This window comes from Myotis yumanensis, unplaced genomic scaffold, assembly GCF_028538775.1.
Source record: "Myotis yumanensis isolate MYYU_CA2020_CCGP unplaced genomic scaffold, mMyoYum1.0.hap1 SCAF_5, whole genome shotgun sequence".
In the NCBI taxonomy this organism is placed as follows: domain Eukaryota; kingdom Metazoa; phylum Chordata; class Mammalia; order Chiroptera; family Vespertilionidae; genus Myotis; species Myotis yumanensis.
The window spans coordinates 87,853,716-87,869,536 of NW_027223756.1; the positions used below are offsets into that span (position 1 = coordinate 87,853,716).

A 15,821-nucleotide genomic window follows, 5' to 3' on the forward strand; every position below is an offset into this window, starting at 1 on the left:
CTGGGATGGGCTCTGTACTTGGTGCTTCAGCACATCCTACTCAGTCTCTATGCGCTTCTTTCTATGCGAGGAGTTGAAATCTGCAGTTTGTTGGGTTGGGCTCTGTACTTGGTGTCACATCCTACTCAGTCTCAATGTTCTTTCTCTCCTTCCAGTTGTAGAGCTTCCACTGGGCCAACTTTCCCATGGTTCTGTATGATAGGTGTTTGTCTGATATTTGGTAGTTTCGATGTTGTTGTGTGAGGTAGCACGCACAGGTCTCTTCCTTATGCCGCCATCCTGGTTCTCCTGGGTCTGCTTCTTGAGTGTGTCTCTCATGGCTGTGAGCAGTTGAAGTCTGCAATTTGTTGGGATAGGCTGCAAAAGCGCAGGTGGGTCTTTTTGTGCACCTGGCACAGCTTGGATGGGGATGTAAATTGATTAAGGCTGAGACTCAGGGAGTCGCCATGGCGGAGCAAATAGCACTGGCTGAGTCTCCGCGGCCCCTTGACTCTCTGCCAGGGCTTTGTGTCCCCCAGTGCCGGCGAGCAGCTGTGCAACAGAGTCTCCCTCGCTTTCTGATGGCTGCAAGGCCGTGCTGCCTCTCCCCGTAGGGTCTGGTGCTTCATGATCCCGCCTGAACCAGCTCAGTGGATTTGAAAGTTTGCAGAAGAAAAGGCGCTTCTACTTATGGGTCTGGCACAGCCCAGATGGGAATGTAAATTGCGTAGGGCGGGGTCACAGGGAGTCGCCGGGGCGGAGACTCAGCGGCCCCTTGCCTATCCAGGACTCCAGGACTTTGTGTCCCCCAGTGCCCGAGAGCAGCCGAGCGCCAGAGCCTCCCTCGCTTCCTGACCGCTGGAAGGCCGTGCCGTCTCTCGCCTTGGGGCCTGGGGCCTCAGAGACCCGCCCGAACCAGCTCAGTGGATTTGAGAGTTTGTAAAAGCACAGTCATTCCCTCTTGTGCCTCTGGCACAGCCCTGAGGGTAGGGCGGGGTCACAGGGAGTCGCCAGCGTGGAGGAAATAGCGATGGCGGCGTCTCCGCGCCCCTTGCCTCCCCGGGACACCAGGACTTCTTGTCCCTCGGTGCCGGTGCCGGCGAGCAGCCGCGTATCAGAGCTTCCCTCGCTCTCCGACCACTGCAAGGCCGTGGCCGCCTCTCCCTGTGGGATCTGGGGCCTCAGAGACCCGCCCCGAGCAAGCCCAGAGGATTCGAGGGTTCGTAAAAAACCGAGAATCCATTTGCAGCCCGCGTGGCGTGTGACTGCGTACCTCTGGTTTTGGTGCCTCTGTAGCTCCCACTCAGTCTCACTGCGCTTCTTTCTTTTCCTCCAGTTGTAGATCTCCCACTGGGCCAACTTCCCCATGGTTCTGAGTGGCGGTTGTTTACTTCATAGTTGATAGTTTCAATGATGCTGTGAGAGAGCAGCACACACAGGTCCGCTCCCTACGCCGCCATCTTGGTTCTCCGGGTTCCTGGATTCCTTTTGTTTGGGGTTCTCTGCGCTTCCTGGACTTGTAAGTCTATTTCTTTCACCAGGTGGGGGAAGTTTTCTGTCATTATTTCTTCAAATAGGTTTTCAATATCTTTCTCTCTCTCTTCTTCTGGCACCCCTATAATTCGGATGTTGGTATGCTTGAAGCTGTCCCAGAGGCTCCTTGCACTATCTTCATATTTTTGGATTCTTTTTTCATTTTGCTTTTCCGGTTGGGTGATTTTTGCTTCTTCGTATTTCAAATCTTTGACTTGATTTTTGCGATCCTCTAGTCTGCTGTTGGAACTCTGCTTAATATCCTTTATTTCAGTCTGTGTATGCTTAATTTCTAGTTGGTCTTTTTACATAACCTCGAGCGTCTCACTAGATTTCTTGAGGGTCTCACTAAATTTATCGGCGGTTTCTAGAAAATTCTTGAAAAACCTTAAAAGTGTGGTTTTGAACTCTATATCCCGTAGTTTGCTTTCCTCCATTTCTGTCATTTGTGACTTGTTTCTTTGTCTCCGCATTTTTTATGCTTCCCTGTGTTGATAGAGTGGCTTTGTGTGCTAGGTGTCCTATAGGGCCCAGTGGCTCAGCCTCCCCAATTACCTGAGGTGGACACTCTTGGTGCACCCCCTTGTGGGCTTTGTGCACAGTCTTGTTGTAATTAAGCCTTGATTGTTGTAGGTATCACTGGGAGGAATTGACCTCTAAGCCAATTGGCTGTGAGAATCAGCTGTGTCTGCAGTGGGAGAACTTCTGAGCTGGAGACACTCTTCTGGGGCAAGACTTGCTTCAGTGGGGCTTTGGTTCTCACTGAGTCTGCCCCCTGAGTGTGTCCCTTAGGGATCTAAGGAGTTGTAATCTGGATGGTCCCACTCTGACCACTGGGTACACTGGCTCTTGGATTTCTAAGGAGGTGCTAATTTAGCCTTTTCCTGAGGCTACCAAGCAGGAGCTATGGAGAGATTCCTCTTCTTTGTTTGGGGTTTGGAGGCACCCAGATGAGGCCCAGCTGTGAAGCAATGCAAGCTGCTGTGGGGCCTTGGACCTTCTTTTGGAAGTTCTGGGTCTCTCTGATTCAGCTGCAGTTTGTTAGGTAATTTTCAGGTTGCAAAGGGCCAGGCCTTTCATATGCAAAAGCCTCTGTGCACAGCTCGGGTGGGGCAGGGTCTCAGGGGATCAACAGGGCGGAGAAAGCAGCCATGGCTGCTTCCCAGTCCTACCCTAAGAGGCCCCACGTCTCAGTGTCCGGGTAATGGCTGCAATCACCTCTGAGAGAAAGCCGGCTTCAAGTTCTGCCCGATGCCAGACAGTCCAGTTTCTCCCCGTATGAGTCTGGGTCCCCAGAGAGTCACCCAGAACTGGAGGTCAGAGCAGTCGGGAGCTTGAAACTTCCTCCCGATTGAAAAAGACAACCGTGTCTTCAGCTGCCAGCCCTCTCCATGTGCGCCGAGTCCTCAGCTGCCAGCCCTTTTGCGTGTGCCTCCGTACCTCTGCACTTTACTTTCGCAACTCCTCTGAGTCTCAGTGCTTTTCTCTTTCCTTCTAGTTGTAGAATTTTCACTCAGCCAGCCTTCCTGTGGTTCTGGATGTTGTCCACTTTGTCTTTTAGTTGTATTTTTGAAGTGGTTGTGCGAGGCAGCAATTTCCTGTGTTTACCTATGCTGCCATCTTGGTTTCTCCAATGATGAAGGATTTTGTACTTATTTCACAAGTTAAGAGTTGTCATTAAGTCCCTCATTATAAAATATACTAGAGGCCAAGTGCACAGATTTGTGCATGGGGGTGAGGAGGGGGTGTCTATCAGCCTGGCCTGTGCCCTCTCACAATCCAGGACCCTTTGGGGGATGTCCCACTTCCAGTTTAGGCCAGATCCCCCGGCCTGCGGGGATTGGGCCTAAACCAGCAGTCCGACATCCCCCAAGGGATGTAGCAGTGCGCCAAGTGGCAGGTGGCCAGGGAAGACCCCTAACTGGTGCCAGGGCACTTGTGCTCATCCTGCCCTGCTGTGCCTGCCACCGCCGTTCTGAGACAGGAGAGGCTCCTGCCCCTGCAGCTGCGCTTGCCAGCTGTGAGCCCGCCCGGCTTCTGGCTGAGCAGCGCTCCCCCTGTGGGAGCACACTGACCACCAGGGGGCAGCTTCTGTGTTGAGCATCTGCCCCCTGGTGGTCAGTGCGCATCATAGTGACTGGTGGACTGGTCAAAATGGTCAGTTAGACTTTTATATATATATAGGAGTTAATTATGAGATATATGTAGATAGTCTTATGCTACATAACTTGCACTTAGCATCTTATAAGCATAATTTTATTTAATTTTTGAAAAATCCACTCTATAAGGTAGTTGTATTATGAACTCTATTCCCCTTTGCAGAAATGGAGCTTGAAGGGGTTTAGTGATCTGTTTAAAGTTTCAAGATGAGTAAGGATGGGCCTCGATTGCAATCCGTCATGTTGCTTTCAGTTTTCAAACTCTGGTCCAGTGATTCTCAACCTGAGATGATTTTGCCCTAGAGCAGTGATGGCGAACCTATGACACGTGTGTCAGAGGTGACACATGAACTCATTTTTTTGGTTGATTTTTCTTTGTTAAATGGCATTTAAATATATAAGATAAATATCAAAAATATAAATCTGCCAAAACCGGTTTGGCTCAGTGGATAGAGCGTCAGCCTGCGGACTGAAAGGTCCCGGGTTCGATTCCGGTCAAGGGCGTGTGCGTTGGTTGCGCGCACACCCCCAGTAGGAGATGTGCAGGAGGCAGCTGGTCGATGTTTCTCTCTCGTCGATGTTTCTGGCTCTCTATCCCTCTCTCTTCCTCTCTGTAAAAAATCAATAAAATATATTTAAAAAAAAAAAAAAATATAAATCTTTGTTTTACTTGCAAATATCAAAAAATTTCTATATGTGACACAGCACCAGAGTTAAGTTACGGTTTTTCAATATGCTGACAGGCCGAGCTCAAAAGGTTTGCCATTACTGCCCTACGGGATATTTCTCCATGTCTGGAGGGAGACCACTGAACACTTATAATAGCCAACACAAATGTTATATTGGTGATTCAGTGAGCTAAACAGAAGTTGCCGTAATCAGAGAGCCGGATTTGGAGTCTTTATTTGAAAAGCTGTCGGACTTGGGTCTCTCAAATTGTTGTGGCCCTGAATGAACTCAGGGGTTAGCTAATAAAGGCAAAAAACTCCATGTGCTGGGATGGGGGCAGTGTTCTTAGCAAATATCTTGCAGAAAGCTTGTAGCCTTGAGCACAGCTCAGATAACCAGAAGACACCTGGTATGGGAGGAACCAAGGACTGACCAGATCCCATCTCCGGCACAGCGGCTTGCAGGACCAGATAATTAAGAGGCTAACAAGAATGTGCATTAGGTTACTGGCACAGAATCAGATTGCTAGCCCCTCCCCGCAAATGTCTTATTTCCCCCATGATTCGAGCAAGCGTGCTTACAGAAGCTAGAAATAGCAGAGTTACTTCTATCAGGGAGGCTATCTGGCTTAGTTACTTCCTGGAGTTAATAGAACAAAGGACCATCTGTGTTTCGTGGAAAATTTTAAATGGCAGTTCTTACAAAATGGAGGTTGCAGGAACCAGATGGAGTGCTTATGGTTCAGATGGAGGGCGAGGGACAGGATGGAGTCAGTCCGTTCAAGGCCCATTGTTCACAAATACTAGTAGTTATCCTGCCTCAATTGTCAAGTGAAAGGTGAAAACCTAGTGAGACCAGCACTTCCAAAACTTCAATGTGTTATGAATCACTCAGGATTCTAGTTCCTTTGCAGATCTGGGTGGGCCCAGAGATTCTCAAAATCAATGTCTCCCAGGAGGTGTTGATGCTGCTGGTCCTGGTCTGAGGACCACTCTGTGACCACCAAGGTTGTGGCTCTGTGTCAGAGTCAAGTTGTAGGTCTTCTGATCCAAAAGTTTATTTCTGTGTAATTAAAAAAAATGCTTTTATTGATTTTTAGAAAGAGGTGAAGGGAGAAGGATAGAGAGATAGAAACATTGATGAGAGAAAAACATCATTGATCGCTGCCTTCTGCATGTACTCATTGGGGGTGGCGCCTATAACCTGAGCATGTGCCCTGACCAGGAATAGAACCATGACCTCTTGGTTCCTGGGTCAATGCTCAACCACTGAGCAACACAGGCTGGGGTATTTCTATGTAATTTGAATGAATAGTGTATTTACTTATTCCAGAAGCTGTTATAAATTCTGTGTTTGGTTCTTTTATATAAAGGTCCTTGAACAACATCAAATAAGCTTCTGAGAAAGGCTTTGTCCATTTTAAAAATAAAGGCCCTAGACCGGTGATGAAGAACCTATGACACGCGTGACACGCGAACTCATTTTTTTGGTTGATTTTTCTTTGTTAAATTGCATTTAAATATATAAAATAAATATCACAAATATAAATCTTTTTTGTACTATGGTTGCAAATATCAAAAAATTTCTATATATGACAGGGCACCAGAGTTAAGTTACGGTTTTTCAAAATGCTGACAGGCCGAGCTCAAAAGGTTCGGCATCACTGCCCTAGAGAAGATATCCAATAATGTATTTGGATGAATACATTAATGTATTTGGATGAAGCTGTTAGGTTTTAATGTAAGGTTTAATCTGAGATGTAAGATTTAATCTGACCAAAGCCAATAAATTGACCAAGACAAGCAGGGTAAGAGCGAAATATCGCGTTTATTAGAAGCTCTCGGGTGAGGTCCCACGGTCTGGGGGTGCAGGCCGGGGGAGTCACACCCGCCTATGCCTGGCAGAGATTTTTTATGCTGCTGTTGGACCAATCAGGTTTATCTGAGGTAGCTTGTGGCGGGTGATTGATGAGCGGGAAGTTGGTGCAGCTGCACCCTGGCCATCTTGAGAAGTCTCCGGTGGTTATTTATTGGCCATCAGCACAACAGGATGCTCTGGTGGGTCCCAGGATGGCAGCTATTGTCCAGCAGGATGTGGCTCGGCAGTTCTGGGTTGTTTTGTCCAACTCAGCTGGTGGGATCAGGAAAGACCCTACTTTCCCAGCTCCAGACCTTACAGAAGCCATGATATCCAATAATGTATTTTTGAAAAATACTATGTGGCAGATAAATAGGAGCCTCCAAAAGATGCCTGCACCCAATCCCAGAAACTGAATATATTATTTTTATACTAAAGGGCGGGCATTAAGGTAGTAGATGGAATATTTTGCTAATCAGCTGACTTTTAAAAAATGTTTATGTCTTTAATGTCCACATTTAATCCCTGCAGAGAGAACAACAATAGTACAATGATCTCCCTTTAGATTAGAAGTTGGAACATACTTATGCAGATGGGACTAATGTAATCACCAAGGTCCTAGAATGCAGAAGAAAAAGGAAAAATGGTTGGAATCAGAGGGATTTTTGGAGATGGTCTGCACTGCTGTGTGTGGAGATGGGGAAGGGGCCATGAGCCAAGGAATGCTTGTGGCCTTGAGAACCTGGGAAAGGAGAGGAAACAGATTCTCTCCTGGAGCCTGCAGAGGGAACTGGCCCTGCAGACAACTTGGTTTTAGTCCATTGAGACTAATTTCAGACTTCTGACCTCCAAAACAATTAAGAGCATAAATGTGTTGCTTTTATGCCACCGAGTTCAGTTCAACAGCCACAGGAATGTAACACAGACATTTATCCAAATTTTTTATTTTTTAAAAAGTATATTTTTATTGATTTCAGAAAGGAGAGGGAGAGAGAGATAGAAACATCAATGATGAGAGAGAATCATTGATTGGCTGCCTCATGCATCCCCCACACTGAGGATCGAGCCTGCAATCCGGGCATGTGCCTTGACTGGAAATTGAATCTTGACCTCCTGCTTCATAGTGATATGGAATTTTTGGACTGAAACCCAGATTCTTTGTCCGCTGGAATGGAAGAATGAATCCACAGACAGAAAGTGGTATGGCAAAGGTGGAAATTTATTGAAGAATAAGTACAGACTCTCACATGGTGAGAGGGAGAGTCCCACAGATTGGACTCCCATGTAGGGAGGGGGAAAGGGTCCCACTGAGTTCCTTTTCCCTATGGCTTATAAAGGCTGTAGATCCTGGTGCCTTGATATCCCCTCTGATTGGTCATCACTATTCCCTTAGACTTATTACTATAGTAACTCGTGGATTCAAAGGTTGAGTCTCACATGGGACATGTGAGGTTGTCTCCCTCTCCTTCCCTATTGTTTTCCAATTCCCTTTGGGCTTTCTTCTCCTTCCGAATGAAGGGCTTCCTTCTCTTTATTTTGTAAATATAGAACTTTTGCTGTTCCCAGCTCCTCATTCTATGGAAATGTACTTGTTGCAGCTTTCCAGCTCCCCCATTCTATGGAAATATACCTTCTGCTGCTCCGCAGCCCTGTGCTTTCTCCATGGTGCCCCTAATTTCCTAATATTTCCTAAACCTGTCCTATTTTACCCCCCAAATTCCTGTTTCAATAGGTCCACACTCAACCACTGAGCCACGCCGGCAGGGCCCAACGTTTCTTTTTCTAGAGGAAATGGAATATTAGCTTCTCAATTAATTCACTTAGCTTCCCTTGGCTAAGGATATTTTGTGTTAAAATCTAAACTTAAGTAGAAGTAAAATATCTAAAGTCAATTTGGAGATTATGCCCCATTAGCTGGTACAGTGAATTCCCTATAGTGTCTTTGTGCCTGAATTTCTACATTCCTTTATTTCACTTCAATTCAACCATTTATTCTTTTAATTTCTATCCTACCCATATTTCTCACAAATTTTGTTTCAACATAAAATATGGGATTATTAATGAGTCTTTGTATATATGGGTGTGAGTGCGCTTATTTTAATCATCTACAAATGCACCCATGTATACACATAGATATAGTTCTTACTTGTAAAAAAGTTCATGGACTTAACAGGTACTTCCAAACATTTCATTTATTTCTAACAACATTCATCTGAGTTAGGTTTATTACCCCACTACCATCACAAATAAGGTAAAGAGGCTCAGGGTGATTCATTGTTTACAGTTATATAACAAAGCAATGAAAGCTTTTGTGGACTTTGTTGAATTATACAGACACAGACCCATGCAGTATGCATATGCATTCTTAATGTTTGCATGGCTCTTTTAATTCAGCAAATTTTGTACTTTATTTTTATTTTTATTTTTAAAAAATATAATTTATTGATTTTTTTACAGAGAGGAGGGAAGAGGGATAGAGAGAAACATCGATGAGAGAGAAACATTGATCAGCTGCCTCTTGCACTCCCCCTACTGGGGATGTGCCCGCAACCAAGGTACGTGTCCTTGACCGGAATCGAACCTGGGACCCTTGAGTCCGCAGGCCAGGGCTCTATCCGCTGAGCCAAACCGGTTAGGGCATGTACTTTATTTTTAATATTGGTTAATATGCTTTTAAAATTCTTTTAAAAATCTTTATTGTTGACAGTATTACAGATGGCCCCTTTTTTCCCCTTTGAACCCTGTCTAGCCTGCACCTTCCCTCTGCCCCAGGCATTCACCACACTATTGTGTAGGTCCATGTGTTAGAAATAAGGTAAGCCTGCAAAGTCAGGGGTCCTGGTAGAACACAAAACATACGTGGGAGCCAGGCAGCAAGGCAAACATCTTTCCTTCTACATAGAAGGGTGTGCACACATGGTCTGGAAGCGCTCGCACACCGAGCAGATGGGCTGCTTTGGTTTATAATCCCTGAGGCATGTCACCTGTCCTTTGTTCTTGATTGGAGCTCAGGTGCACAATCTTTTGTGATTGGCTAATTCAAAGGGAGGTGTTGGCCTTCGCTGTTTCAAGATGGTGGCCCTAGGGGAGCTTCAAGCCATGTGGCCAACATAGCAGCTGCCAAGTCACTCAGTCCAAAATGGCAGTTGTTTAAACTGTTCTTTGACAGAAAAGATGATCTGTTTATTCTCACCCATGGGTTTTGCATATATGCATACAAGGTCTTTGGTTAATCTCATTCCTTTTACCCATCGACCTCTGCCTTCTCTCTGAGATTTGACAGTCTGTTCCATGCTTCTGTGTCTCTGGCAGTTTTTTGATTACTGCTTCAATTTCCTCCATAGTTATCAGCCTATTCAGATTTTTTGATTCCTTCTGGTTGAGTTTTGTATGGCTGTATTTTTCTAGGAATATGTCCATTTCTTCTAGGTTGACCAGTTTTTTGGAGTAGAGTTGCTTATAGTATTTTTTTACAAGTCTTTGTATTTCTGTGGGATCTGTTGTTAGTTCACCTCTTTTTTTTTCTGATTTTTTTTTTATTTGGGTCCCCTCTCTTTGCTTCTTGGTGAGTCTGGCTAGAGGTTCATCAATCTTGTTTATGCTTTCAAAGAACCTACTCTTGGTTTCATTGATATTTTGTATTGATTATTTTGGTCTCTGGTTGAGGGTAAGGCTGGGCTTCCGATCACAGCCGCTCTCCCCTTTAAGATTGTGTGGTCTCTGTGGCAGAGCTGGCCGCTCTGGGAGAGATTTCAGCAGTAGTAGAGGCTGCCCGGGCAAGGGAGCCTGGTCCACGAGTCCCCAACAGTCCTATGGAATACAACTGTCCCGCACTCACAAACACAGGCACTCCCTGCATGTCCATGCACTCTCCTTTCGCTCTCTCACTCACACACTCTCTTGCAGCCTGCTGTCCCAAAAGCAGCCATCTTGGATATCTGGATGATTCTCTTAGTAAAAAAAAAACCATTTGGTACAATATTTGTCACTCGAGAAAAATTCTAAAAAATACATGCTTTTCATTATGTATATGGCTATGATGGAAATAAATTTGGGAAGCTTGCCGAAACCAGTTTGGCTCAGTGGATAGAGCGTCGGCCTGCCGACTGAAGGGTCCCAGGTTCGATTCCGGTCAAGGGCATGTACCTTGGTTGAGGGCACATCCCCAGTGGGAGATGTGCAGGAGGCAGCTGATCGATGTCTCTCTTCAATCGATGTTTCTAACTGTCTATCTCTCTCCCTTCCTCTCTGTAAAAAATCAATAAAATATATTTAAAAAAAAATTTTGGGAAGCTAAAAAAACAACAAAGGGGAAAACTGTAGGTTATAAGGGAAAGAAGAAAGTTTAATAAAGTGAGTTACTGAAATTGAATACAGAAGTTAGGTCAAAGAAATGGAAATTGTAGGAAATGAGTAGAAAGAGAAGGCTCTACTTTCACAGTCTTAAGATAATCACAGAATCTGATTCTGAGCCTTTTTTCCCAATGAATCCAAAGGCACACTTCATTCCTACCTTTCATGCAATTTGTAACAAGAGTGAATAGCTCAATATCTCTTATTTGCAAAGCTATATCTATACTCATCAATGGATTTGAGTATTGCTGATAAGCTTAAATTATTTTCATGTGGAAAACATCAGTTTAAGAAGACATACTAGTATGCTTTTAATTAAGTAAAAATTTAGTAAATCATGGCATTTCCATTAATACAGATCTCACCCTGTTTTTAAACTAATAATAACTTCATAATCTGTGCAATGACATCCACTATCTAGGTGTGCTCATTTTCAACCTGTTTATACATCATTCTTAATCATTGTAAATGCAGATTACTGGGCCCTTCTGGAGTGGGACTCAGAAACTGCATTTTATTTTTAAAAATATCTTTATTTTTGAAATTATTAGATATGTTTCTTATTTTTTGCCCATTGACCCCTTCTAGCCAACCCCCGCTTCTGCCCCATGCCTTTACCACCTTACAGTCTGTGTCCAGGGGTATGCATATATACATAAAAGTTTTTTGGTTGATCTCTTCCCACCCACTCCCCTCCCCTCCCCCGGGGCCTTCCCTCTGAGATTCGACAGTCTGTTCCATGCTTCTATGTCTGACTCTGAGACTTTGACCTCTGCCATCAGTGGTACGTCTTCAGTCTTAGGACTACTGGCCTGTTTGTAGTTTCCTTCACAAAGAATGTCTTCAGAGCCTGTTTGATGTCCTTGTTCCTGAGACTGTAGATGAAGGGGTTCAGCATGGGTGCGACCACAATGTACATCACTGAGGCAGTTTCAGTTGAATGTGAGCTCTGGATAGCAGCAGAGCCGAGGTACACGCCTAGCACTGTACAATAAAATAATAAGACAACCGAGATATGAGATGCGCACGTAGAAAATGCTTTGTACTTCCCCTGAGCTGATGACATTCCACGTATGCAGGACACTATCTTAGAATATGAGAAAAGGATCCCGAGGAAAGAACCTACCCCCAGCAGGACAGCTGCAAAATACATCACCATGTTATTAAGAAAAGTGTCAGAACAGGCAAGTTGGATCATCTGATTGAGTTCACAGATAAAGTGGGGGATTTCCAAGTTTCCACAGAAGGACAGCCTCAACGCCAATAAGCAATGTAACAAGGAATTCAGGATACTCGTGATCCAAGACATCAGAACCAGCAGTGCACAGAGCCGGGGGTTCACGATGACCATATAGTGCAGGGGGTGGCAGATGGCAACAAACCGGTCATAGGCCATCACTGTCAGGAGACAAAAGTCCATCACTGCAAAGAGTATAAGAAAATAAATCTGTGTGATGCATCCTGTATACGTGATGGCTTTCCTCTGTGTCTGGATGTTGACCAGCATCTTTGGGATGGTGGTGGAGGTGAAACAGATGTCTACCAAGGACAGGTTGGCGAGGAAAAAGTACATGGGCGTGTGGAGGTGGAAGTCTGAGCTGACGGCCAGAATGATGAGCAGGTTTCCCAACACAGTGATCAGGTACATGGAGAGGAAAAGCCCAAATATGAGGGGCTGCAGTTCTGGGTCCTCTGAAAATCCCATGAGAATAAATTCTGAAATTTGTGTATCATTGCCTGGTTGCATATGTGGAGGTGACTACTAGGAAAGAGGGAAACAATATGACTAATTCACAAAAACGTGTACTACATATTTGATATGCTAACATTTATATTTGTAGAGAAAGAATTAATTTTAATATATTGTGTGTGAATCTGGTCCCTTTTTGGGAAAGCCCCTGTGTCACCTGTGATATGAAGTTTTCTTATCAATCATCATTTTTCCTTAAGGTGTTATGTATTCTACAGTTTTAATGAGACATTTTTCATGTATTTCAGGAATATAAATTGAATGCTGATAATGTTTTAGGCACTGTTCAGGCTGTAAGTATAGGGTGCTGAAGAACAAAAGTTTCTAGAATTCAATGATGTACATGATCCTTGGCTGTGGGTCAGGGTGGGTGTGGAAGGCAACCAATTGGTGTGCCTCTCTCACATGGATGTTTCTCCCTCCCTCCTCTATCTCAAAATCAGTGGAAAAAATAACCTCATGTGAGGATTAACTATATATATAACATTTCAGATGGTGACAGGTGTTATGAAGAAAAGGAAAGCAGGTATGAAGAAATGAATAGGGTGTTTTATTTTTCATGGATGTTTAGGCAAGACCTACACATAAGATGACATTTGTAAAGAGACCTCAAGTAAGAGAGGGAGATGCAAGTTTCTGTGGGAAAATGTGTGCTGCGCAGTGGGAATGGCCAGGATAAAGGTTCTGAGGAAGATGTTTGTTTTCATATTCAGCCAAAAAAGGAAACCAGTGTTGGAGGTGAATGAGCATGAGGAAGAGGATGAGAGATGGTGTCAGACAAGTTGGGGCCTCTCTGCTACTCTTGAAACCTCAGGCACAGGGCCTTCCTCATTCACACTGCCTCTTGCAGTTTGGTGCAAACGTCCCCCATGGATGCAACAGATCCCCGCCTCAGTACCTTCTTTTGATCGAGTTTTGGCTCCTGTGTTGGTAGAGTTACCTCGGAACATATGATCCCTAGTTCTCCTGTGTTGAGGACTGAAAACACACACACGCGCACACACACACACACACACAGACACACACAATAACATGGTTATATTATTTTCATGCCTTTCTCAGACTGATTTGACAAGGAGTGGCTATAATCTAAGTTGGCCCGATAGTTCAAGTGTATACTGTAGAAATGGTTTCTAGCAATTCGTATCACTCCCACAGAGAAATAAACTTGGGCTCCATTTTGGGATGGCCATTTTTCTACTGTATATTTAAACAAACATTTAAAAAATCTGTTTATATCCTAACTATTGTAAATAATGCTGCAATGAACACAGGGTGGCCATATCTTTTTGAATTAGTGATTTTGTTTTTTTCAGATAAATACCAGAAGTAGCATTGCTGGGAGTCCATTGATAAATGAGTGGATAATGAATATGGTACACACTCACACACACACACACACACACACACACACACACACTTTGGGGCAAACTGTATATTTACAATTGTTCACATGAAAAATAATACAATAATTAAAAAGTAATAAAATAAGAATAAACTCTGTGTTCTGTGTACTCACAACTATAAACCTACTTTTGGTCTACCCGGTATATACACTGTAGAATATTACTCAGCAATAAAAAGAATGAAGCCTTGCTATTTGCAACAGCATGAGACACGTCTAGGGAGCATTTTGCTAAGTGAAATAAGTCAGACAGATAGACAAATACCATATAATTTCACTGACATGTAGAATCTTAAACAAAACAGAACAAACAAACAACCAAAATAGAACAAAAACAAACTCATAGATACACAGAACAAATAGATGGGGGGGTGAGGGAATGGGTGAAAAAGGTGAAGGGGAATACGAGGTACAAACTTGCAGTTATAAAATAAATAAATCTTGTACATGTAGTGTATAGCACAAGGAATCTACACTAATAAAAGAGAAAAATGGTAATTGGCGTACGACCGCTACCCTTCCCATTGGCTAATCAGCATATCCTTATGCAAATTAACTGTCAGCCAAGATGGCGGCGGGCAGCCAGGCTGCTGGAAGCGAACATGAGGCTTGCTTGCTCCCGTGACTGCAGACTCCAACGTTCCCCGCCTCACTTGCAGGCCTCTGAGCTGGCAGTTTGAAACTTTGTAACAAATATACCCTCTGGGATCTCAGAGCTGAAGTTATACATTGTTTCGATTATAGAACGGCAAACAAACCAGCAGCGGAAGCCTCAGAGCTAGACCAGAGCTAAAGCTGGCCCAGAAGAAAAAAAAAAAGAAAAAAAGGAGTGGTTGGGAGCTTCAGTCAACAACCACCAGCCTGAAAGCAGCCCTCAGCCCCTCACCCAGACTGGCCAGGCACCCCAGTGGGGACCCCCACTCTGAAGGGTGTGTGACCAGCTGCAAACAGCCATCATCCCCTCATCCAGGCTGGCCAGGCACCCCAGTGGGGACTCCCACCCTGATCCAGGACACCCTTCAGGGCAAACCAGCTGGCCCCCAGGCCTCTATCCTATATAGTAAAAGGGTAATATGCCCCCCAGCACCAGGATCAGCGGAGCCAAGAGGTCTCCTGGCACCAGATCAGCATGACAGGGTGCAGCGCCCAAACCCCCTGATCGCCCTGCGGCTCTGTGTGTGACAGGGTGTGGCATCCCAACCCTCTGATTGGCCCTGCTCTGTGTGTGACAGGGGGTGGCGCCCCAACCGGCCCCCCCCCCCCCTCCACGGGCCCTGCTCTGTCTGTGACAGGCTAGAGCCATAACCTCCCCATCGGCCCTGCCCTGAGTGTGACAGTGGTGGCGCCCCAACCCCCTGATCCGCCCTGCTCTGTGTGTGACAGGGGGCGGTGCCCTAACTCCCCTATCGGCCCTACTCTGTGTGTGACGGGGGAGCTCCCCAACCCCCTGATGGGCCCTGCTCTGTGCATGAGAGGGGGGAGCTCCCCAACCCCCTGATTGGCCCTGCTCTGTGAGTGACAGGGGGCAGCGCCCCAACTCCCTGATTGGCCCTGCTCTGTGCATCACAGGGGGTGGTGCCACAACCTCCCCATTGACCCTGCCTTGAGTGTGATAGGGGGCAGTGCCCCAACCCCCCAATCAGCTCTACCCTGAGCATGACTGAGGGTGGCATCACAACCTCCCGATCCGCTCTGCTCTGTGCATGACAGGGGGCGGCGCCCCAACTCCCCAGTCAGCCCTGCTCTGAGCCCGACCAGAGGCTGCACCTAGGGATTGGGCCTGCCCTCTGCCACCCAGGAGCAGGCCTAAGCCAGCAGGTCGTTATCTCCCGAGGGGTCCCAGACTGCGAGAGGGCACAGGCCGGGCTGAGGGACTCCCCCTTCCCCCCCGGAGTGCACAAATTTTTGTGCACCGGGCCTCTAGTATAATCAATAATATCTTAGTAACTTTGCACAGTGACAGATGGGTACTAGACTTATTCTGGTGACCACATTGTAAGTATATAAATGTTGAATCACTATGTTGTACACCTGAAGTTAATATAACGTTGTATGCTAAGCACACTTTAATAAAGAATAAACCATAAAATAATAGTTGTAATTGTGTAAAAATCCT

General features: G+C 45.4%; 1 pseudogene; it reads right to left on the bottom strand.

Moving 5' to 3' along the window:
• Nucleotides 1-11,354: 11,354 nt before the first annotated feature.
• LOC139009890 (olfactory receptor-like protein OLF4) lies at nt 11,355-12,297 on the bottom strand (annotated as a pseudogene).
• Nucleotides 12,298-15,821: the final 3,524 nt, after the last annotated feature.